Source organism: Saccopteryx leptura, chromosome 2, assembly GCF_036850995.1.
Source record: "Saccopteryx leptura isolate mSacLep1 chromosome 2, mSacLep1_pri_phased_curated, whole genome shotgun sequence".
Lineage (NCBI taxonomy): Eukaryota > Metazoa > Chordata > Mammalia > Chiroptera > Emballonuridae > Saccopteryx > Saccopteryx leptura.
The window spans coordinates 98,334,070-98,357,031 of NC_089504.1; the positions used below are offsets into that span (position 1 = coordinate 98,334,070).

At 39.5% G+C, this 22,962-nt stretch overlaps 1 pseudogene; it reads right to left on the reverse strand.

Annotated features, from left to right (window-relative positions):
• Positions 1–6,350, reverse strand: part of LOC136391454 (putative spermatogenesis-associated protein 31C1) — a 43,045-nt pseudogene extending 36,695 nt beyond the window's left edge.
• Between the last annotated feature and the right edge of the window lie 16,612 nt (positions 6,351–22,962).

Genomic DNA, 22,962 nt, shown 5'->3' on the forward strand with positions numbered 1-22,962 from the left:
TTTTACATATGTTGAAACATCCTTGAGATTCTGGGATGAATCCCACTTGATCATGATGTATTATTTTTTTAGTATGTTGTTGTATTCGATTTGCTAGTATTTTGTTTAGTATTTTAGCATCTGTATTCATTAGAGATATTGGTCTGTAGTTTTCTTTTTTTGTGCCATCCTTGCCTGGTTTTGGTATGAGGGTTATGTTGGCTTCATAAAATGTGTTTGGAAGTATTGCTTCTTCTTCAGTTGTTTGGAAGACTTTGAGTAGAATAAGAACCAAGTCTTCTTTGAATGTTTGATAAAATTCGCTGGTATAGCCGTCAGGGCCTGGACTTTTATTTTGGGGGAGGTTTTTAATGTTTTTTTCTATTTCTTCTCTACTAATAGGTCTGTTTAGGCTTTCTGCTTCTTCTTGACTCAGTATAGGAAGGTTATATTGTTCTGGAATTTATCCATTTCTTCTAGGTTGTTGAATTTAGTGGCATAAAGTTTTTCATAGTATTCTACAATAATTCTTTGTATATCTACGGTGTCCGTGGTGATTTCTCCTCTTTCATTTTGGACTTTTTTTTTATATGAGTTCTATCTCTTTTTTCCTTGGTAAGTCTTGCCAAGGGTTTGTCAATTTTGTTGATCTTTTCAAAGAACCAGCTCCTTGTTCTATTAATTTTTTCTATAGTTTTTCTGTTCTCTATTTCATTTATTTCTGTTCTTATTTTTATTATCTCCTTTCTTCGGCTTGTTTTGGGTTGTCTTTGTTCTTCTTTTTCTAGTTCCTTAAGGTGTGAAGTTAAGTGGTTCACTTGGGCTGTCTCTTGTTTGTTCATATATGCCTGAAGTGATATGAACTTCCCTCTTATCACTGCTTTTGCTGCATCCCATAGATTCTGATATGTCGTATTGTCATTTTCATTAGTCTGTATATATCTTTTGATCTCTGCACTTATTTCTTCTTTGACCCATTCATTTTTTAAAAGTGTGTTGTTTAATTTCCACATTTTTGTGGGATTTTTTTCCTCTTTTTTGCAGTTGAATTCCAGTTTCAAGGCTTTATGATCAGAAAATATGCTTGGTACAACTTCAATTTTTCTGAATTTGCTGATGTTGTTTCAGGGCCCAACATATGGTCAATTCTTGAGAGTGATCCATGTACACTGGAGAAAAATGTATACACTGACACTTTGGGATGAAAAGTTCTGTAGATGTCTATCATATCCAGGTGCTCTAGTGTTTTGTTTAAGGCCACTATATTTTTGTTGATTCTTTGTTTGGATGACCGGTCTAGAGCCGTCAGTGGTGTATTGAAGTCTCCATGTATGATTGTATTTTTGTCAGTTTTTGTTTTAAGGTCAATAAGTAGCTGTCTTATATATTTTGGTGCTCCTTGGTTTGGTACATATATATTAAGAATTGTTATGTCTTCTTGATTCAGTGTCTCCTTAGCCATTATGAAATGGCCATTTTTGTCTCTGAGTACTTTTTCTGTCTTGTAGTCAGCATTATCAGATATGAGTATTGCTACACCTGCTTTTTTTTGGATGTTATTTGCTTGGAGTATTGTTTTCCAGCCTTTCACTTTGAATTTGTTTTTATCCTTGTTACTTAGATGAGTTTCCTGTAGGCAGCATACAGTTGGATTTTCTTTTTTAATCCATTCTGCTACTCTGTGCCTTTTTATTGGTGAGTTTAATCTGTTTACGTTTAGTGTAATTATTGATACTTGTGAGTTCCCTATTGCCATTTTCTATCTTGCTTTCTGTTAGTTTTGTGTCTTGTTTGATCCTTCTCTTTTGTTTTTCTATCTTTTGTTTTTATTTGGTTGTATTCCATACATCTTTCCTCTGTTGCTATCTTTTTTATCTCATGTGCTTCTGTGGTGGTATTTTCTATGGTGGTTACCTTTAAGTAATGAAAAGGGTTCCTATCCTGTTCATTGTAGTGCACTATTTTGTGAGTGCTTTTGCACTCCATCATCCTTTGCTACTGTTAATCTCCATCCTCTCCCCCCCCCTTTCTTTTTGTTGTTGTCACAGTTTAAATTTGGTTTTATTGTGTTCTTCTTGGAGCTTTTACTTGTGGCTTTTTTGTTGTTGTTGTTCTTTGTATCTGATTGGAGAACCCCCTTTAGTAATTCCTGGAGTGGGGTTTTTCTGATGATAAATTCCCTCATCTTTTCTGTATCTGTGAATGTTTTTATTTCTCCTTCATATTTGAAGGATAGCTTTGATGGGTATAGTATTCATGGCTGAAAGTTCCTCTCTTTTAGGACTTTAAATATTGGAGTCCACTCTCTTCTAGCTTGTAGAGTTTCTGCTGAGAAATCTGATGATAATCTAATGGGCCTTCCTTTATATGTTGTATTCTTCTTTTCCCTGGTTGCCTTGAGAATTTTTTCTTTGCCGTTGGTTTGTGCCAATTTCATTATGATGTGCCTTGGAGTAGGTTTGTTGGGGTAAAGAAAACTCGGTGCTCTGTTTGCTTCTTGAATTTGAGGCTTTAGTTCTTTCCACAGGCTTGGGAAGTTCTCATCTCTTATTTGTTTGAGTATGTTCTCCATTCCAATTTCTCTCTCTTCTCCCTCTGATATACCTATTATTCTTATGTTATTCTTTTTGACGGAGTCAGATAATTCTTGTAGGGCTATCTCATTTTTTTAAATTTTTGAGTCTCTTTCTTCTTCTCTCTGTTGTGCCTCAAGTTGCTTGTCTTCTATTTCACTAATCCTACCTTCTATCTGGCCTGTTCTATTAGCTAAGCTTGTTACCTTGTTTTTCAGCTAGTGAATTGAGTTTTTCATCTCTGTTTGATTTGTTTTTATAGTTTCAATTTCCTTGGAAATATATTCTTTGTGTTCATTGAGTTGTTTTCTGAGCTCCCTAAATTGCCTTTCTGTGTTTTCTTGTATATCTCGGAGGATTTTTAGGATTTCTATCTTGAATTCTCTGTCGTTTAGCTCCAAGGTTTCCAATATATTAAATTTTTTCTCCATAGATTTTTCCTCATCTAGCTGTGTTACCTCTCTTTCTTTTGTATCCATGATATTCGATTTTCTCTTCCTTAATGGCATCTGAGGGTGGTTTTGTTATAGTACTAATGAGATTTAATAAAGAATAAAAGGTTAAAAAAAATAAAAAAGAGTTGTTTTTTTTAAAAAAATTAATAATGAAATAAAGAAAAATAAAATAAAATAAAAATTAAAAAAAGGAAATTATTCCCCCCCCCCTCCTTTTTTCCTCTCCTCTCCTCTCCCCTCTTTCTTCAGACTAAATAGAACAAACAGTGCCTATAATGGAAGTCCTGAATTGGGGAGAAGTAATAAAGGGGCAAAAAAAAGGGGGGGGAGTATGGACCAACAAAAAGCAAATAAGAAAAAAATTTGGGTTAAGAATAAAATGATTTGCTTTTATGTGTTGGTTGACTAAGAGTTATGATGAGAGGAATAAGAGGGAAACAGGAATATGGGGGGACAAATTAAAAAATTACTATTGTATTTAGTGGAACAAAAACTAGATAAAATGGAGAGCCAGGGATGGGAGCACTGCTAGTGTGTTAAAAAGATGAAGTAAAAAGCCCTCAAAATGCCACAAACATAAGTTTGAGTCCCGGAGAAGATATTGTTCATTATTGAGTTTTGAATGAGAGGAGACGTAAAGGAGAAAGGAAGAAACTAATATAGAGGGAGAAAAAAGAGAGAGAGAGAGAGAAAAAGAGGGAACCACTAAAAGAAGAAAAAAGAAAAAAGAGGAGAGAGAGAGAGAGAGAGTTAAGGGTTTTGGAGTGCAACCCTCATAGAGAGAAAGGAAGAGGAAAGAAAAGATAATGGGAGATGTAACACTTATGGGTAGTGTAGTTCAAGGAGAAGAGAGAGTAAGACTGGCAGAGAGTTAAACTTCCAAATTGGAGGAGGAAATAAAAATAACAAGAATGAAGATAAGAGAAAGAAATGAACAAATATAATAAAATGGGATAGGTTATAAAGTCTGCGGATTATTCTTGATTTTGAGAGGTTATCTTCTTGCTTTTTCTTTTCTCTCCCTCTTCCTGGTTGGTAACTCTGTACCCCGGGTTCTGCCCCTTTGGCATGCTCAGGTGGAGGTTTGCAGTTTACAAGTCTCTATGGCGATGTCATGTATTGTGCTTTAGTCTGGTTGGCAGTCGAGGCTCATTAGCATTTATAGGCTGTGCCAATGAGAGAGTCCGTGTTCCTGGAGCCTTTCTCCTAGTCTTTCCTTCCTCAATTAGTAGCCCGATAATCCAGCTATGCGGTTGCTGCTGTCTCTGCCTGGATAGTAAGAGGCTCAAAGAGCTGGCAACTCCCCACTCTATTCCCACTCAGCACAGGGCTCTGGGTAAGGCTCAGTCAGTCAGAGCTGCTAGCATAATCAGGTGGGGCTTCCGCCCACTCAAAGACCTCTGGCACTGTCACTCTGTGGGATAACACGGGCGCGCACTGCTGAGGCAATTGGAGGAATCTCTCGCCACTATCTGTGCGCGCAGTCCAGGAGATCAGGCCAGCAGTCTCACACTCTGAGTGAAACCCCCCCCACACACAGAATTGTTCCAGCGTTGGAAATGGCTCTCGCTCCGTCCCCATGTGCGGCTTTTTCAAGGCGCTGGGCCGGCCCGAGATTCCGCTTTTGGCCCACACAAAGGCCCCTGACTCTGCTCCTCTGTGGGATAACACGGGTGCACACTGCCGAGGCACTCGAAGGAATCTCTCGCTCACTATCTGTGCGAGCAGACCAGGATAGTAGGCCAGCAGTCTCACCCTCTGAGTGAAACCCCCGCCCGCACGGAAAACTTACAGCGTTGGAATTAGTTCTCGCTCCCTCCCCGTGCGCGGCTTTCCCAGGGTGCTGGGGTGGTCCGGAGATTCCGCTTTTGGCCCACACAAAGGCCTCTGACTCTGCCCCTCTGTGGAACAACATGGGCGCCCACTCCTGGGGCTTTGGAAGGAATCTCTCGCCCACTACCTGCGCACGCCGACCAGGAGATTGGGAAAAATGGCTGCCCCACTTGTCTTTCTTTGTCTGGGTTTGGCGCGAGTGTTAGCTGGTGTTGCCTGGGTTGCCACAGGAACAGTTTTCCTCGGTTTGGATCTCCGTGCCACAGCCTGGTTCAGCCGTTTGTGCTGGGGCTTGGATCTATTCACCCCCTTTGCCCGCCTTAGTTTCTATATTCTCAGTTCCCAGTGAAAGCCGCCCTGTTTAGGTTATTGAGGAAGGTGGAGCATTTCTTACTCCCTATTTCCTTCGGGGTTTGATTATATATTTAGCCAATTTTTCGCTCAACCATACCTTCGGGTGTATTGTGAAACATCTGGAGGCTCCAAGGATAGGTTTTTCTGTTTTGGTTGAAGATCTTGTTGAGTTTTGGGGGAGATTTATCGGTATCGCTTCCTACTGCACCATTACTCTGACGTCCCAGTTGGAAAATTTTTCTCTAATTAATTTTTTACTTAACTCATGGTGGACTTCAATTCCATATTAAAAAGTGACCTTGGCTTTCAGTTTAGCCATGAATTCACATATGCATAAAACCCATTTCCCCCACCACTTTGCATGCAACCCACTCCACGCCTCTCACTCTCTAATTTTTAATTCCATGTTGCAGCTCATTGTCATGAGCCTGACTTGGGAAAAGGGAGGGGCAGCCAGGATGCATTGGAGGCACCAGGGGGTGCTTTAAACATTGTAGAACATGGTTTGCTAAACAGTGTAGTAAGCAACACAGCATGTTTTTATGTACCCCGTGTCCATATCTTCTCCCTTGTTTGAAGAAGGTTGGGAAAATCAGGTCAGATGATCGGAACTACTGCATAGGAGACAGAAAATGCATCTATCGTATTAATCCCCTTCACATTTTATTTTTTTAAAAATCCATTGAGAGTGACGTCACGGAAATGGCGCCGTGAGCAGCGCGTCCGACAGATCTCCCCAAAATCACAACAAATTTATCAACTAGAAACAGGAAAATTTATCTTCGGAGCATTCCGGAGTTCCACACAAACTGAAAGCGAAGGGACTGTTATCACTTGGATCTGGGAGACGAGGGTGTGGAGGAAGCTACCGCAGGGACGTTCATTCAAGCCGCGAGGAAGTGCGCCTGTGGTGGTGGTGAGTCAGCCCATACTCGGGAGCCGTGAGCCGCCGCCGCGAGCCGCCGCCGCGAGCCGCCGCGAGCAGCGCCCGGTTTGGTTGCAGAGCGAGCACCGCCGCCGCGAGCAGCCGCCACGAGCCGCCGCGAGCAGCGCCCGGATTGGTTGCAGAGCGAGAACCGCCGCCGTGAGCAGCCGCCGCGAGCCCCGCGGGCAGCGCCCGGTTCGGTTGCGGAGCGAGTGCTGCTGACGTTCCCATCGGCCCGCGCACGGGGAGCGGGAGAGGCCCCAGGGCAGTATTCCCTACTTGGGAGATTCTCTCCGCGGGCGGGGCACCTCACCCAGCCATTCAAGCTAACAATCAAGCGTTGGGGGAGGGGCGCGCGCAGGCAGCCTGAAATACCTTCGGGAGCACAGCTGCGACCCAATTACTGAAATTAACTTAACCCGTGAAATCTGCGCACCCTCGGTTCTAATTGATAAGATCTCTCTCAGTTCACCGACCCAAGACAAGAGGCGTGATATTTTTTAGTGCCTCTCGCTAAAGGGGCGGGGGCAACTTCTGATTGATAGAACCTCCATATTCAGGGATAAACGCTAACAAGAAGGACTTGGCAGATAATAAGATCTATACTACACTAGTCGCAAGCAGAGACTAGTGCCTCCTCTTCCCAGCCAAAACAGGCTACAAAGTGTGGAAAGCCTGGGTTGAGAGGTCCAACGGAATGCTAGGCGCTGAACAGTCACCTTGACAACAATTGACTCCCACCCCTGCCTGATTACACTGGAGACCCTGGCTGCCAGAGCCTTTCCCAAAGTCTTGCACTGAGTGGGGATAGAGTGGGGATTTCCCAGCTCTTTGAGCCTCTTACTCCCCAGGCAGAAGCAGTGGCAGCCTTATAGCTGGATCACCAGGCTGCTAATTCAGGAAGGGGGGACTAGGAGAGAGAATCCAGGAAAGCAAACTCTCTCATCGTTGGACCCTGCAAACGCCAACAAGCCTTGACTACCAGCAAGACTAAAGCCAATTATATGACATTGCCATAGAATCCCATCAACTGCAAATCCCTACCTAAGTGTGACACAGGGGCAGAGCCTGGGGTACAGAGTCACCGACCAGGAAGAGGGAGAGAAAAGAAAAAGGAAGAAGTTAACATCTCAAAATCAAGAAAAATCCACAGACTTTACAACTTGTTCCACTAATTTTTTTTTTGTTTTTTTTTTGTTGTTGTTGTTTGTTTCTTCTATCTTATTGCCTTTATTTCCTCCACCTCGGTCCTTATATTCTCTGCCCATCTTATGCTTCCCTTTTCTTGAACTACACTACCCATAAGTGTTACATTTTATTTCTCTTCTTCATCCTCACCCTCCTTTAAGATTATACTCCAAAACACTTAACTCTCATGTTCTCCTCTTTTGTTTTTTTTTGTTTTGTTTTGCTTTATTTTGTTTTTTTCTCTTCCTTTTTTATTTCTTCCTTCATTTTTCTCTTTTTCTTATTTTTTCCTTTTTATTTGTTTTTTCTTTTTTTTTTCTCTTTTTACTTTCCTCCCATTTAATCCTCAATTACGAACAAATTAGTTAATTTGGGACTCAAGGCTTTTTTTTGGCTTTATTTTTCTTTTTCGCTTTTGTTTTTGTTTTTTTCTTGTTTGTTTATTTTTGTGGCATTTTGGGTCCTCCCAACCCAAGGTCTCCATTGTATTTAGTCTCCGCTCCACTTAATACAACAGATTTTTACTTATTATTTTTATTTTTTTCTTCTTTATTATTCCTTTTTTTGTCCTTTTTTCTGGTTCCCTCTTATCCCTCTCATTATATCTCTTAGTTGACCATCACCCACAAGCAAATCATCTTATGCTTGTCTAAGATTTAATTCCTTTTTTTTTTTTTTTTTGCATTTAGTAGGTCCCTACTCCCCTTTTTTTTTTGCCCCTTGAACTCTTCACCGCAAAGCAGACCCTCCATTATAGGCACGATATTTCCCTGAGGAGGGGAGAGGAGGGAAAGAGAAGAAAGAAAAAAAGGGGGAAATAATAAATTATTACTGCTTTTTTGTGTGGGGTGTTTTACCCTTTTTTTTTTCCCTACTTTTTACTCTTTATTAATTCTAATTAGTGCTACCAACAAGACCACCCTCAGATGCCAATAAGAAAGAGGAAATCGAATATTATGGATACAAAAGAAAGAGAGGTAACACAAATAGATGTGGAAAAATCTATGGAGAAAAGACTTAACATATTGGAAGCCTTGGAGCTAAATGACAGAGAATTTAAAATAGAAATCTTAAAAATACTCAGAGATATACAAGAAAACACAGAAAGGCAATATAGGGAGATCAGAAAACAACTCAATGAACACAAAGAATATATTACCAAGGAAATTGAAACTATAAAAACAAATCAAACAGAAATGAAAAACTCAATTCACGAGCTGAAAAACGAGGTAACAAGCTTAGCTAGCAGAACAGCCCAGATTGAAGATAGGATTAGTGAAATAGAAGACAAACAACTTGAGGCACAACAGAGAGAAGAAGAAAGAGACTCAAAAATAATAAAAAACGAGAAAGCCCTACAGGAATTGTCTGACTCCATCAGAAAGAATAACATAAGAATAATAGGTATATCAGAGGGAGAAGAGAAAGAAAATGGAATGGAGAATATACTCAAACAAATAATAGACGAGAACTTCCCAAGCCTGTGGAAAGAACTAAAGCCTCAAATTCAAGAAGCAAACAGAACACCGAGTTTTCTTAACCCCAACAAACCCACTCCAAGGCACATCATAATAAAGATGACACAAACCAATGACAAAGAAAAAATTCTCAAGGCAGCCAGGGAAAAGAAGAGTACAACATATAAAGGAAGGCCTATTAGATTATCATCAGATTTCTCAGCAGAAACTCTACAAGCTAGAAGAGAGTGGACCCCAATATTTAAAGCCCTGAAAGAGAGGAACTTTCAGCCACGAATACTATACCCATCAAAGCTATCCTTCAAGTATGAAGGAGATATAAAAACATTCACAAATTCAGAAAAGATGAGAGAATTTATCAACAGAAAGCCCCCACTCCAGGAAATACTAAAGGGGGTTTTCCAACCAGATTCAAAGAACAAAAGAAAACAACACCACAAGTAACAGCTCCACCAAGAACACAATAAAACCAAACTTAAACTGTGACAACAAAGAAAAAAAAAGGGGGGAGAGGATGGAGATTAACAGTAGCAAAGGACGATGAAGTGCAGAAATACTTATAAGATAGAGTACTACAATGAATATGGTAGGTACCCTTTTCATTACTTAATGGTAACCACCCTAGAAAAAACCACCACAAAAACACTTGACTTAAAAAAGGTAGCAACAGAGGAAAGAAGTATGGAACACAAACAAACAGAAACAAATGATAGAAAAACAAAAGAGAAGAATCAAACTAGATACAAAACTAACAGAAAGCAATTTATAAAATGGCAGTAGGGAACCCACAAGTGTCAATAATTACACTAAATGTAAATGGATTAAACCTACCAATAAAAAGACACAGAGTAGCAGAATGGATTAAAAAAGAAAATCCAACTATATGCTGCCTACAAGAAACACATCTAAGCAACAAGGATAAAAACAAATTCAAAGTGAAAGGCTGGAAAACAATACTCCAAGCAAACAACACCCAAAAAAAGCAGGTGTAGCAATACTCATATCTGATCATGCTGACTACAAGACAGAAAAGTACTCAGAGACAAAAATGGTCATTTCATAATGATTAAGGGGACACTGAATCAAGAAGACATAACAATCCTTAATATATATGCACCAAACCAAGGAGCACCAAAATATATAAGACAGCTACTTATTGACCTTAAAACAAAAACTAACAAAAATACAATCATACTTAGAGACCTCAATACTCCGTTGACGGCTCTAGATCGGTCATCCAAACAGAGAATCAATAAAGAGATAGTGGCCTTAAACGAAATACTAGAACACCTGGATATGATAGACATCTTCAGGACACTTCATCCCAAAGCGACAGAGTATACATTTTTCTCTAGTGTACATGGAACATTCTCAAGAATTGACCATATGTTGGGCCACAAAGACAATATCAGCAAATTTAGAAAAATTGAAATTGTACCAAGCATATTTTCTGATCATAAAGCCTTGAAACTAGAATTCAACTGCAAAAAAGAGGGGGAAAAACCCACAAAAATGTGGAAACTAAACAACATACTTCTAAAAAATGAATGGGTCAAAGAAGAAATAAGCGCAGAGATCAAAAGATACATACAGACAAATGAAAATGAAAATACGACATATCAGAATCTCTGGGATGCAGCAAAAGCAGTAATAAGAGGAAAGTTCATATCACTTCAGGCCTATATGAACAAACAAGAGAGAGCCGAAGTAAACCACTTAACTTCACACCTTAAGGAACTAGAAAAAGAAGAACAAAGACAACCCAAAACCAGCCGAAGAAAGGAGATAATAAAAATCAGAGCAGAAATAAATGAAATAGAGAACAGAAAAACTATAGAAAAAATCAATAAAACAAGGAGCTGGTTCTTTGAAAAGATCAACAAAATTGACAAACCCTTGGCAAGACTCACCAAGGAAAAAAGGCACAGGACTCAAATAAATAAAATCCAAAATGAAAGAGGAGAGATCACCACAGACATCATAGATATACAAAGAATTATTGTAGAATACTATGAAAAATTATATGCCACCAAATACAACAATCTAGAAGAAATGGATAAATTCCTAGAACAATACAACCTTCCTAGACTGAGTCATGAAGAAGCAGAAAGCCTAAACAGACCAATCAGCAGGGAGGAAATAGAAAAAACTATTAAAAACCTCCCCAAAAATAAAAATCCATGCCCAGACGGTTATACTAGTGAATTCTATCAAACATTCAAAGAAGACTTGGTTCCTATTCTACTCAAAGTCTTCCAAAAAATTGAAGAAGAAGCAATACTTCCAAACACATTTTATGAGGCCAACATAACCCTCATACCAAAACCAGGCAAGGATGGCACAAAGAAAGAAAACTATAGACCAATATCTCTAATGAATACAGATGCTAAAATACTAAACAAAATACTGGCAAACCGAATACAGCAACATATTAAAAAAATAATACATCATGATCAAGTGGGATTCATCCCAGAATCTCAAGGATGGTTCAACTTATGCAAAACGGTTAACGTAATACACCATATCAACAAAACAAAGAACAAAAACCACATGATCTTATCAATAGATGCAGAAAAGGCTTTTGATAAAATACAACACAATTTTATGTTTAAGACTCTCAACAAAATGGGTATAGAAGGAAAATATCTCAACATGATAAAGGCCATATATGATAAACCATCAGCCAACATCATATTAAACGGCATAAAACTGAGGACTTTCTACCTTAAATCAGGAACAAGACAGGGTTGTCCACTCTCTCCACTCTTATTTAACGTGGTGCTAGAAGTTCTGGCCAGAGCAATCAGACAAGACAAAGAAATAAAAGGCATCCATATCGGAAAAGAAGAAGTAAAGGTATCACTTTTTGCTGATGATATGATCCTATACATCGAAAACCCGAAGGACTCCACAAAAAGATTATTAGAAACAATAAGCCAATACAGTAAGGTCGCAGGATACAAAATTAACATACAGAAGTCCATAGCCTTTCTCTATGCCAACAATGAAATATTAGAAAACGAACTCAAAAAAATAATCCCCTTCACGATTGCAACAAAAAAAATAAAATACCTAGGAATAAACATAACAAAGAATGTAAAGGACCTATATAATGAAAATTACAAAGCATTGTTAAGGGAAATCGAAAAAGATACAATGAGATGGAAAAATATTCCTTGTTCTTGGATAGGAAGAATAAATATAATCAAAATGGCCATATTACCCAAAGCAATATACAAATTTAATGCAATCCCCATCAAAATCCCTATGAGATTTTTTAAAAAAATGGAACAAAAAATCATCAGATTTATATGGAACTATAAAAAACCCCGAATAGCCAAAACAATCCTAAGGAAAAAGAATGAAGCTGGGGGCATTACAATACCTGACTTTAAACTATATTATAGGGCCACGATAATCAAAACAGCATGGTATTGGCAGAAAAATAGACACTCAGACCAATGGAACACAATAGAAAGCCCAGAAATAAAACCACATATATATGGTCAAATAATCTTTGATAAAGGGGCCAACAACACACAATGGAGAAAAGAAAGCCTCTTCAACAAATGGTGTTGGGAAAACTGGAAAGCCACATGCAAAAGAATGAAACTCGACTACAGCCTGTCCCCGTGTACTAAAATTAATTCAAAATGGATCAAAGACCTAAATATAAGACCTGAAACTATAAAGTACATAGAAGAAGACATAGGTACTAAACTCATGGACCTGGGTTTTAAAGAACATTTTATGAACTTGACTCCAATGGCAAGAGAAGTGAAGGCAAAGATAATGAATGGGACTACATCAGAATTAAAAGTTTTTGCTCAGCAAGAGAAACTGATATAAAAATAAACAGACAGCCAACTAAATGGGAAATGGTATTTTCAAACAACAGCTCAGATAAGGGCCTAATATCCAAAATTTACAAAGAACTCATAAAACTCAACAACAAACAAACAAACAATCCAATAAAAAAATGGGAAGAGGACATGAATAGACACTTCTCCCAGGAAGAGATACAAATGGCCAACAGATATATGAAAAGATGCTCAGCTTCATTAGTTATTAGGGAAATGCAAATCAAAACTACAATGAGATACCACCTCACCCCTGTTAGATTAGCTATTATCAACAAGATGGGTAATAGCAAATGTTGGAGAGGCTGCGGAGAAAAAGGAACCCTCATTCACTGTTGGTGGGACTGTAAAGTAGTACAACCATTATGGAGGAAAGTATGGTGGTTCCTCAAAAAACTGCAAATAGAACTACCTTATGACCCAGCAATCCCTCTACTGGGTATATACCCCAAAACCTCAGAAACACTGATACGTGAACACACATGTAGCCCCATGTTCATTGCAGCACTGTTCACAGTGGCCAAGACATGGAAACAACCAAAAAGCCCTTCAATAGAAGACTGGATAAAGAAGATGTGGCACATATACACTATGGAATACTACTCAGCCATAAGAAATGATGACATCAGATCATTTACAGCAAAATGGTGGGATCTTGATAACATTATAAGGAGTGAAATAAGTAAATCAGAAAAAAACAAGAACTACATGATTCCATACATTGGTGGAACATAAAAATGAGACTAAGAGACATGGACAAGAGTGTGGTGGTTACCAGGGGTGGGGGGAGGGAGGACAGGGGGAGAGTTAGGGGGAGGGGGAGGGGCACAGAGAACTAGATAGAGGGTGGTGAAGGACAATCTGACTTTGGGCGAGGGGTATGCAACATAATTTAATGACAAAATAACCTAGACATGTTTTCTTTGAATATATGTACCCTGATTTATTAATGTCATCCCATTACCATTAATAAAAATTTATTTAAAAAAAGAATCCATTGAAACTACGTACCTAGCGAATGTTCTATATAAAAAAAATTCTATAAGTAGTGTTTACTCTAGACAAACAGAATATTAATATCACACTATGTTTTTCTATGTTGCTAAATAGTAATTAAAAGGATGGTGGTAGGGGGCTTCACTTCATAATGGCGAAAGCAGAATTTCCTAATATCTAGTCCCAATGGAACTGTTAATTGTATGTTATTTTTCTTTTTCTATTTGGAAGTTAAACTTGGGGAATTAATATGTTTTAACCTTTGGAATATGCATATTTAATTAGCACTCTGGAAATCCAACTCTCTGGGGCAAAACCATTTTAACCAGTTTTGAGTATATAGTAAATACTCAACAAATAATTTACTGATTGTTAAATTATGTTCTCTAGCAAAGGTTTAAATATCTACATTATAGGCATTTAAATTTGTGTAGTAGATATTAACTACTTGGTGTTTCACTTTGTGTTTCATCATTTAAATACCATCATAAATGATATTAAAAGATCATAGTATTTCTTATCTATAGAGTAGAGATAAAGTAATAAACACCAATGTAGATAGCATACATTTGTATATTTAAAAAATATTGTAGGGGAAACAAGTAAAATTTCATAATTTAAATTTCACTCAGCCTCTTAAAAATATTTTCCCAAGTTGATTAAAAAGTTATTGTATCAATGAATAAACAGCCAAAGTAAACTGATGTATCACTGCAGTGTGGTAAAAGTATTTTATCTAGAAAAGAACAAAGGGCAGTGGACTTCACTGTCTATATAGTTACAGAATTTCAGCTACCAACATGCTGCATTCTTTGAGAACAAAATATAATCACGTGTTAAAGATGCAGTGATTACTTCCATTCATTCTTTCTTTTTTTATTCAGTGAGAGGAGAGGAAGCAGAGACAGACTCCCACACGCACTGTGACCGGGATCTACTCAGCAAGCCCTCCATGGGGTGATACTCTACCCCTCTGGGGTGTTGCTCTGTTGCTCAGCAATTGAGCTCTTTTTAGCATCTGAGGCAGAGGCCATGGGGCCATCCTTAGTGCCTGGGGCCAACTTGCTCCAATTGGGCAATGGCTGTAAAAAGGGGAAGGGGGAGAGAAGCGAGAGATAGAGAGAGAGAGAGAGAGAGAGAGAGAGAGAGAGAGAGAGAAATGAGAGGGCGAGAGGTGAAGAAGCAGATGGGCACTTCTCCTGTGTGCCCTAACTGGGAATCAAACCCGGGATATCCACACAATGGTCTGACACTCTACCACTGAGTAAACCAGCCAGGGACTAATGATTTTCTCCCTTTAAAAAATTATTTTCATTTTAGGGAGGGGGAAAGAGAGAGAGGGAGAGAGAGAGAGAGAGAGAGAGAGAGAGAGAGAGAGAGAAGAGAGAGAGAAAGGGGGAGGAACAGGAAGCATCAACTTCTATATGTGCCTTGACCAGGCAAGCCCATGGTGACCTCACCATTCCATGTCAATGTATCTATCCACTGCGCCACCAGGGGTCAGGCACTGCAGTGATTTCATGCACTCAGCCATGCATTAAAAGAGCCTATAAATTTTGTATTGAACCCTTTTCTAATCTGGACAAACCTTTAGGCAGAAGCATGTATATCATCCACCAAGGCAAGTCCTTCATGTATTATTATGTTGAGATCCTGAATATCCTTCATTATTCATGTAAATTAACATCAATATAGATGCAGTGTTGTGGTAGACGGACTATAAGTTGGCCCCTGTGATCTCAGCCTCCTGGTTCAATTCCTTATGGAACTCCTTCTCTTGAGTGTGAGCAGGATCTATGACTTGCTTCCAACTGACTGGATATGGCCAAAGTGATGGGTTGTCACCCCCATGGTCACATTACATTATATAAGATTCCCACTTGCTAGCTGATTTACTCTGGATCTCTCCGTCCTTTGCTGGCCTTGATGAAGCCAGCTTCCCTGAATCCTAACAGAAAGGAACTGTGTGCTGCCATTGACCCTGGAAGTTGGATCCAGTCCCTCCCCAGCTGAGTGTCCAGAATGAAAACACAGCCAGCCGATACTGGACTGCAGCCTCGAGGAGCCTAGTCGCCATGTGCCCAGCTAGCTCCTAAACCACAGAAGTCATGAGATAAAAAAAATGTGTGTTGGTTAAGCCCCTAAACTTCTGGTATTTTGTTATATGTGATAGAAAACTAATATAAAACACATTTGAATCATCTTCCTTTGTAAAGTAGGACCGGGCCGACTCCACCGTGAGAGTCTCCTGTTCATGGATTCTGTGTAGCCCCTCCCAAAGCCTGAGCCTTGAGCTTCTCACATATACTCTTCCTTTTCAGAGACTCCTCCCCCGCCCCCGTGCATCTGGCAGAGTCTTGCTCACCCTTGGGAGTCAGCACATGTGTCACCTCCTTAAGAAGCCCCCCCACACTGCTCCATCCAGGCTTCTGTAATACTGTCCTCATCCCTGCAATGTTTTTCTTATAATCCTCATAAAGTGTGTGAAAACCAGTTTGGTAATTTTTTAAAGAATGTAAACATACGATTAGCATGTGCTCCCAAATATTGTGTGTCCACATGAAGGCTTACTTATTCATGGATGTTCACGGAAGTTTTATTTGTCATGGTGAAAGGCAGGAACAACCCAAAGGTCCACTAACAGGTGAATCAGAGAACAAAGCGTGGTCTATGCACACAGTGAAATACTTACCCCGACAGTGTCAGGATGGAGTTATGATGCATGCTAAGCCTCGAGATTTCGCGAAAGCATTTTGCTGAACAAAAGAAGCCAGACACAACGGAATCTGTACTGTATGATTCCAGGCAGGGGAGCAGAAGGACAGAGCCTTGTCTGCTGGAACCACATCCCTGGGAGAGACCACACAACCAAGGCCGGGAGGTGGCAGGTTGACATTTTATTATATACCTGTCAGCAGAGTGAAAGTTCCAGTTTTTCTGTATTCTCACCCCAGTTTCTGGCTTGCTGTTTAATTTTCTTAATGGTGTTTTTCAAAAAGCAGCTGTTTTCACTTTGTTTTTCTTCTGTGGTTAGCTTAATTTTTTTTCTGTCCTACTTAAGAAATCTTTGCTTAGTGCAACTAAAGTCACGAGGGCCCTTTCTTGTGCTCCATTTTAGAAATTTTATAGTTCTAGATCTTAAATTTAAGCCTGTAATACATTTTCAGTTAATTTACTTTTATTTTTTAAATTGATTTTAGCGAGAGAGGAAAGGCGGTAGGGAGAGAGAGAGAGAGATGGGAGTATCAATCCGCTCACTATGTGCCCTGACCAGGGATCAAATTGTGAATCTCTGTGTTTGAGAACGATGCTCTCACCAACTGAGCTATCTGGCCAGGGCACATTTTCAGTTAATTTTTATGCATTGTATTAGTTTTCTAGGACTGCCATAACCAATGGCCACAGGCATGGTAGCTTCAAGTGACAGAAATGCATTCCATCACTACTCTGAGGCCAGAAATCTGGCAGGGCCGTGCTCCCTCTGAAGGCTCCAGGGAGTCGTCCTGCTTCCTTCAGCTTCTGGGGGCTCCTGCTGCCGCTTGGTTAGTGGCAACGTGATTCCAGTCTTTGCTTTCATCTCTGCATAGTCTTATCCCGTGTGTCAACTCTTCTGTCTGTGTCTTTGGGGCCCACCTGATCAGTCCAGGATGACCTCATCTCAAGGTCCTTCCCTTAATCACATCTGCAAAGACCTTTTGCCAAATAAGGTCACACTCCCAGGTACTGGTAATTAGGACTTGGACAAAACTTCTGCCACAAAGAACACTGTACTATGTGAGTTAAAAGATTTCAGTTCATTATTTTCTATGTGGACATTCAGTATTCTACTATAGCTGAAAACTCTTCATTTCTCAACTCTACTTTGTTGAGTATCAATTCACCCCTTATGGATGGTCTGTTTCTGACTCTCTGTTTAGATCCCTGATCTATATACGTCTGTCTTCATACTCATGTTTGACTCCCTTGATTATTGTAGCTTTAGTCATCATTTACCCTTGAGATTAGGTCATATGAAACCTCTAATTTAGTTCTTTTTCAAAATTGTTCTGGCTATTCTAGATCATTTTGATTTCCATGCACATTTTAGAATTAACTTGTCAATTTCTACAAAAAAATCTGCTGGGAATTTGGTAGAGTTGTGTTAAATTTATAGATCAATTTGGGGACAGTGGATATCTTAACAATATTGGATATAGTTCAATGTTTTGAATTGATTAAATGAATTGTCAATTTGATTAATAGGAAACTAACAAAACTGAACCTCAGTCCTTAGTTATTGTAGTTATTGACAAAACTTAATGATCTAGGAGTATGGAAAAAAGTGATATAATGATTAAATAACATCTGCAAACAGACTGTTGAAATGGGAATTGGGGTGATGGGTTAGTAGTGGAACATTTTGACCTCAGAAGTAGCTCCCAAGAAAACAATCTAACCTGATCAATTGGTGGCACTGTGGATAGAGCGTCCACTTGGGATGCTGAGGACCCTGGTTTGAAACCTCAAGGTCACTGACTGGACACGGGGTCGCTGGCTTATGTGTGGGATCATAGACATGGTCCCAGGTTGCTGGTTTGAGCAAGGAGTCACTGGCTCAGCTAGAGCTCCTGGGTCAAGTCACATATGAGAAAGCAATCAATGAACAACTAAGGTGATGTAACTACAAGTTGATGCTTCTCAACTCTCTCCCTTCATGTCTGCCTGTATCTATCTCTTGAAGAAAGAAAGAGAGAGATAGAGAGATAAGAGAGAGAGAGAGAGAGAGAGAGAGAGAGAGAGAGAGAGAGAGAAAGAAAGAAAGAAAGAAAGAAAGAAAGAAAGAAAGAAAGAAAAAGAGAACAGTTTAGTGTCTAAACCAATGTCCACGGGGAGGGAAGGCAGGGCTGGATCCCAGCTGGTTGTGTAATCCAAGGTAGCTCCTGGCCAGGGGATAAGATTTCTAAGTATCAGAGACACTGTAGAGCAGGGTTCCCCAATCTTTTTTCACAGGGGGCCAGTTCACTGTGCCTCAGACCGTTGGAGCGCCGGACTATAAATACAACTATGAACAAGTCTCTATGCACACCGCACATATCTTATTTTAAAGTAAAAAGACAAAACTGAAATAAATACCATATTTAAAATAAAGAACAAGTAAATTTAAATCAACAAACTGACCAGTATTTCAATGGGAACTATGCTCTTCTCACTGACCACCAATCAAAGAGGTGCCCCTTCCAGAAGTGCGGCGGGGCCGGATAAATGGCCTCAGGGGGCCGCATGCGGCCGCCGGCCGTAGTTTGGGGACCCCTGCTGTAGAGTGTGGGTGGCAGGGACAGTGTTCCCTTATATGGAGGCTGGGTGTTCAGGGTACAGGCCAGGGAACTGCCCTGTTGGTTGTTGGGACATGTGCCAAGTAAATCTGAGAAGACAAATGGCCTTAATTTCCCAAATGAAAGTTGTACAAAACCCAGGGTTCCAAGGCCTTGGGTCTATCCTTTACCTGAAATCAACACGGGGCAGTGCAAAGCAGGCTCTGGAAGCTTTGGTCAGGGAAAAGAAGGCCTCATTGGGGCAACTCGAGATAATCCCGTACCTCACAGGTGGGGTGCAATGGGGCGGGGGCATGGATATCTCCAGGCTCAACCGGCCCAGTGTTTGTGGGTGGGGCAGCTTTGTGGGTCTCCATGATTCATAAAGGAGTTTGCTAATATCAGGACCAGGCTCGCTCTGACATTTTAGCATCTCCTGCTCATTTCAATGTCTCCAGCAGGTTTCCTAGTCCTTCAGCAACACCTAGATGCAGGAAAATGAGATTAGATTGTCTTTCATTTATTTTTTCTTTGTCCACCAGATAGGTGGAGATGTTAATCAGTTGAGAAATGACCCAGAAGCAGAAAAGCAGGGTCAAAGTGAAAACAGAGGCAGGGACTTGAGTGACCCCTGAATGAGACAGTCATTTCCTAGATAATCAGGCCTGAAGTGACAGCAGTGACCTTGAAACATGGAAAGCCACACCCATGGGAGAGCAGGTAGTGTCACGAAGAAGCTGTAGCTTTTCAAGTGGTTGATTTCCACAAATTTGAGTTTGATTTGAGAAACGATACAAAGTGAGACCATAAGGAATGACTAAGTGGAAAACAGTGGTTGAAAATGCAACAAATGGATGCATCCAAAGGAAAGTCGGTATGTCTATTTCTCAAGATAATGATGCTATTTCAGAAACTGAACCTGGCAAGTATCAAAAGTTTCTTGGTCCTGGCAGTTTCACTCAGTGGTAGAGCATTGGCCTGGCATGTGGATGTCCTGGGTTTGATTCCCAGTCAGGGCACACAGGAGAAGTGACCTTCTGCTTCCCCACCCGTCCCGCTTCCACTTCTTTTTCTTCCCCTCCCACAACTGTGCCTCGATTAATTCAAGTGTATTGTCCCAGGTGCTGAGAATTACTCTATGGAGACTCCACCTCAGGTGTTAAAAATAGTTCCACTGTGAGCATGGTCTCCAAAGAGCACAGCATTGGTCTCAGACAGGGTTGCCAGGTGGATCCCATTTGGGGTGCATGCAGTAGTCTGTTTATCTCCCCTCCTCTCACTTGGAAAAAAAAACAGTCCTTCCTGTCACACAGAGATATTGGCATACTAAAAAGGTTTAAACTTGTGTAAATTAGTATTTTTTCTCAGTTCCCTTATATTTATACTCAACGAAACAAATGAAAACAAAACACATCAGAGCTCAATGTAAATGTAGCTATTTATTGCAAAGACTCACATATTGGATCAAATTAAACTATTTGGTTGGTTTTGCCCCTAAAAACACGATTTAATTTTGAACAAGGAAGCTTTATGTCCTATTGTTTTCAGCCTTTTCATTCTTTGATGTGAGGGTAGAAGCCTTGCCACCTTTTGTTTATAAACAGACTTAAGGGGCAGTAAACCATGCCTTGGTCCGCCAGCAGGTGAATTAGGAGACAGGCACGCTTCTAGTTGCATAGATGCTGAATTCGAGAGCCATCTGTTATTTTGTTTGTTTGTTTTTAATAAATTTTTATTAATTTTAATGAGGTGACAATAAATCAGGGTATATATATTCAAAGAAGACATGTCCAGGTTATCCTGTCATTCAATTATGTTGCATAACCATCACCCAAACTCAGATTGTCCTCGGTCACCTTCTATCTAGTTTTCTTTGTGCCCCTCCCCCTCTTCCTTCTCCTCCCACTCTTTCCCTCCCCCCCCCCCTTCGGTAACCAACACACTCTTGTCCAGGTCTCTTAGTCTCATTTTTTTAATAAATTTTTATTAATGTTAATGGGGTGACATCAATAAATCAGGTTACATATATTCAAAGAAAACATGTCCAGATTATCTTGTCATTCAATTATGTTGCACACCCATCACCCAAAGTCAGATTGTCCTCTGTCACCTTTTATCAAGTTTTCTTTGTGCCCCTCCCCCTCTCCTTCCCCTTCACCTCCTTCCCTCTTGCGCCCCGTTTTCCCTCCACCCCTGGTAACGTTTTTATGTCCCACCAATGTATGGAATAATGCAGTTCTTGTTTTTTTCTGATTTACTTATTTCACTCTGTATAATGTTATCAAGATCCACCATTTTGCTGTAAATGATCTGATGTCATCATTTTTTATGGCTGAGTAGTATTCCATAGTGTATATGTGCCACATCTTCTTTATCCAGTCTTCTATTGAAGGGCTTTTTGGTTGTTTCCATGTCTTGGCCACTGTGAACAATGCTGCTATAAACATGGGGCTACACGTGTCTTTACGTATGAATGTTTCTGCGTTTTTGGGGTATATACCCAGTAGAGGGATTGCTGGGTCATAGGGTAGTTCTATTTTCAGTTTTTTGAGGAACCACCATACTTTCTTCCATAATGGTTGTACTACTTTACATTCCCACCAACAGTGGATGAGGGTTCCTTTTTCTCCACAGCCTCTCCAACATTTGCTATTACCTGTCTTGTTGATAATAGCTAATCTAACAGGTGTGAGGTGGTCTCACATTGTAGTTTTGATTTGCATTTCTCTAATAACTAATGAAGATGAGCATCTTTTCATATATCTGTTGTCCATTTGTATTTCTTCCTGGGAGAAGTGTCTGTTCAAATCCTCTTCCCATTTTTTTATTGGATTGTTTGTTTGTTTGTTGTTGAGTTTTATGAGTTCTTTGCATATTTTGGATATTAGGCCCTTATCTGAGCTGTTGTTTGAAAATATCATTTCCCATTTAGTTGGCTGTCTGTTTATTATGTTGTCAGTTTCTCTTGCTGAGCAAAAACTTCTTAGTCTGATGTAGTCCCATTCATTAATTTTTGCCTTCACTTCTCTTGCCTTTGGAGTCAAATTCATAAAATGTTCTTTAAAACCCAGGTCCATGAGTTTAGTACCTATGTCTTCTTCTATGTACTTTATTGTTTCAGGTCTTATATTTAGGTCTTTGATCCATTTTGAATTAATTTTCGTACAAGGGGACAAGTTATAGTCGAGTTTCATTCTTTTGCATGTGGCTTTCCAGTTTTCCCAGCACCATTTGTTGAAGAGGCTTTTTTTTCTCCATTGTGTGTTGTTGGCCTATTTATCAAAAATTATTTGACCATATATATGTGGTTTTATTTCTGGAGTTTCAATTCTGTTCCATTGGTCTGAGTGTCTATTTTTCTGCCAATACCATGCTGTTTTGATTGTCGTGGCCCTATAATATAGTTTGAAGTCAGGTATTATAATGCCCCCAGCTTTATTCTATTTCCTTTGGATTGCTTTGGCTATTCAGGGTTTTTTTATAGATCCAAATAAACTTGATGATTTTTTGTTCCATTTCTTTAAAAAATGTCATTGGAATTTTGATGGGAATTGCATTAAATTTATAAATTGCTTTTGGTAATATGGCCATTTTGATTATATTTATTCTTCCTATCCAAGAACAAAGAATATTTTCCCATCTCATTGTATCTTTTCTGATTTCCCTTAACAATGCTTTGTAGTTTTCGTTATATAGGTCCTTTACATTCTTTGTTATGTTTATTCCTAGGTATATTTTTGTTGTTTTTGCAATCGTGAAGGAGATTATTTTTTTGAGTTCGTTTTCTAATATTTCATTGTTGGCATATAGAAAGGCTATGGACTTTTGTATATTAATTTTGTATCCTGTGACCTTACTGTATCGGTTTATTGTTTTAGTAGTCTTTTTGTGCAGTCTTTGGGGTTTTTGATGTATAGGATCATATCATCTGCAAAAAGTGATACCTTTATCTCTTCTTTTTCGATATGGATGGTTTTTATTTCTTTCTCCTGTTTGATTACTCTGGCTAGAGCTTCTAGCACCATGTTAA